Genomic DNA, 2,879 nt, shown 5'->3' with positions numbered 1-2,879 from the left:
TGGCCAATCAGATGGCTGGAACAGTGGCCGAGAATACACATTCCACACCCGCTGTTCCAGCCACCTGAGGCAATTCCCCGAATAGCGCCATCTTTTTTTTTTCTAATGTGGGTAGGCAACCGGGAGCCTCTCTGTGTTGTCTCCACACTCCCCCACCCCCAAAACAATTTCAACCCCTTCCCCACCCTGTCCCTCCCTCCCCACTTACCTGCAGGACCAGAGCTTTATATTCTGCTCTGCCGCCCTTTCTGTTCCAACCGCCATAGAAATGGAAAAGAAACTACATCCCTTTCGGAGATGGCATTGGCCAGCTTGCATTTATTTTTATTAGTTTTCCCTTCAGAGATTGGCACTGCTTACATAATGTCACTGGGAAAAGGTTGTGGTGACATTATATAGGTGACCATATATATGGGGACCGGGCAGCGGGGGTTGCGGGGGTGGCCCCCGGGTCCCAATGAAAAATAATGTAATAATGTCCCCACAAAAAACTGCAATTTTTCTTGCATGGAAATATTTTTGAAGGGACATTATTACATGACACCAATCTCTGGAGGAAAAGAAAGAAAGCCATTCACACCCTATATAAACCCTGGCATGTGAAAGACTTTCACACAGCAGTGGTGGGGGGGACTTGATGGCTGATGGCCAACAGCCTTCAATGAGGCCAGAGCAAATGCTTGGGCTGGTGGGCCATTACTGGGCATGTCCCCCCACACCTTCTCTTCACTCTCCCCCACCCCCCACCGGGGCATGAAAGCTATATTCACTGTGAACAATAAGCTCAGGAAAGATAACCCTCTGAAACACTTATTAATTTATTTTTTAATTTTATTTTTTTACAATTGATATAGCACCCAAACCCAGAGGTATCACGCGCTTGTACAAGGTCAGGGTTTGTAGAAGGGAATTCCACAAGGTAGGAGCAGTGACACAAAAGCTCATGCCTCCTCTCCTCTTTCCCACCAGGTTGCCGTCGTGAACGCACGCATCAGGCGCTAGCTCTACTTTTCGGAACGTTGGTAGAATGCGTTACGTCGCTGCATACCTTTTGGCTGTTCTTGGGGGCAATGAGAGCCCCGGCTCAAAGGACCGTCAGAAAATCCTTGAAAGCGTTGGAATTGAAACTGATAATGAACGCAACAATAAGGTAATCGATGAACTGAAGGGTAAAAATATCAACAACGTCATTGCCCAGGGTTATAGTAAACTTGCCAGCATGCCAGTTGGTGGAGCTGTAGCCTCGTCTGCAGGTGCAGGGTCCGCCGCGCCAGCTGCTGCTCCTGCTGCCAAGGAGAAAAAGAAGGAAGAGAAAGAAGAGTCAGACGAAGGTTCAGATGATGACATGGGATTTGGTTTATTTGACTAAAACCTTTGCTACAAAATGGTCAATAAATGTGTTAAAAAAAAAAGCTCATGCCTCCCACTCTCTTGAGATTGAATCTGGGCATATGTAGATATGTAGAGCGAGACTGGCGGAGGAGTGGAGGATGAAATAAGAGGGGGCATTCTTGTTCACACATCAGTGTGTGGTGGCTAGTGTTTCAAATTCATTCCATGCTTTTATAGGAACCCAGTGAGCCTCCCTTCGTGGTGCTGGGATGTGGGCGAGGAGTTTAAGCCCCAGGTCTGACCTTAAGTCTTTCTTTTGAAGGAGTTGTAGTTTTGCAAGCTTTTTAGCAGATATTCTGATAATAGAACATTACAATGATATGATATGATATGATATGATATGATATGATGTGGCATTTATAACAATAGTCAAGCTTACTAACCATAATGGCTCTTGTGTGAGTCAGGCAGTTCTGATGGGAGATGAGTTTCCTTCACAATGCAATGAGTTAGGCCATGTAGGCAGTGGAAGAAGCAAGAGCATTAATGTGGCCGGACATGTTAAGTTTGGCATCAAGATAAACCCCCAATGTCTTCACGTGCTTGATGACCTGGATGGTGATACTATTGAAGGGTAAGGCGGAGTATGATGGGTCCAGGCAGCCGAGGCAGTGACCCGAGCCCACAATGAGAAGCTATGTTTTTTCATCGTTCAGACAAAGACACACCTTGCAGCCCAGAGCCTAGGAAGGCTTCCCGACATTGTGTGCGCTGCAGGAGCAACATGCTAAGAACCCGCACCCTTGCTGCTCGCACGAGGTAAGCCTCATTGGCTTCATCACCTTTTTGCTACCACGTATCAGCTTTCACTAGCTCCACTAATTCAGCCCAATGTTCTATGGAAGACCGGGGTTCCCATGGCGATGCACAGCATTTTTTTTTTGTTCCACATGTAAAGAGAGCCACTGCTCTAATCCGGCATGTTTGAACCGCAGAATATAGCCACTTGCAGTTGATTGGGTGCCTAACCTTATTTGCACCTATCCAGAGGACCAGAAGGCAAAAGCCGGCCCTCCATCTAAGGCCATCATCAAAGGCCTGTCAGAGCGTTTCAGAGTGGCCACGCCACTCTGCCTCTCCCAAAGCCGAAATGTTCATATTGCACTGACTTCTGCGCATCCTAAAAGTAAGTCAGTGCACAGCAGTCACTGCTGTCTGACTGCATAACCATATCTTGAGACCCACTAGCCTTGACCGGATGAGATTACTCTGAGTCGTGTACCTGGCTACCAACGCCCTTCCCTCCTCCCACACATTCCAAATTCCAACCACCTCACCATGGCCTTTTCACCCCTGCAGCCTGGCTCCTCCACCAGGTCACATCTTACACCTGAGACACTGCCGCCATACTATGTTAAATGTTCCTGATCACACCGCCCTCCCCATGCACACCTTTTAACTCTAAATTTTTATTTTTATTATTATTATTTTTTTTATTGTACATTTAGTTCCATATTAATCAAATTAAGCACATTTATACCAAAATA

The 2,879-nt window shown here is 46.7% G+C and overlaps 1 pseudogene; it reads left to right on the top strand.

Annotated features, from left to right (window-relative positions):
* The first annotated feature begins 959 nt into the window (after window positions 1-959).
* Window positions 960-1,412, top strand: LOC138565894 (large ribosomal subunit protein P2 pseudogene; annotated as a pseudogene).
* Window positions 1,413-2,879: the final 1,467 nt, after the last annotated feature.

Source organism: Ambystoma mexicanum, chromosome 2p, assembly GCF_040938575.1.
Source record: "Ambystoma mexicanum isolate Mex_15411 chromosome 2p, UKY_AmexF1_1, whole genome shotgun sequence".
NCBI classification, from domain to species: Eukaryota; Metazoa; Chordata; class Amphibia; order Caudata; family Ambystomatidae; genus Ambystoma; species Ambystoma mexicanum.
The sequence above is the reverse complement of the archived record's forward strand: the minus strand, read 5'-3'. Positions and strand labels throughout refer to the sequence as shown.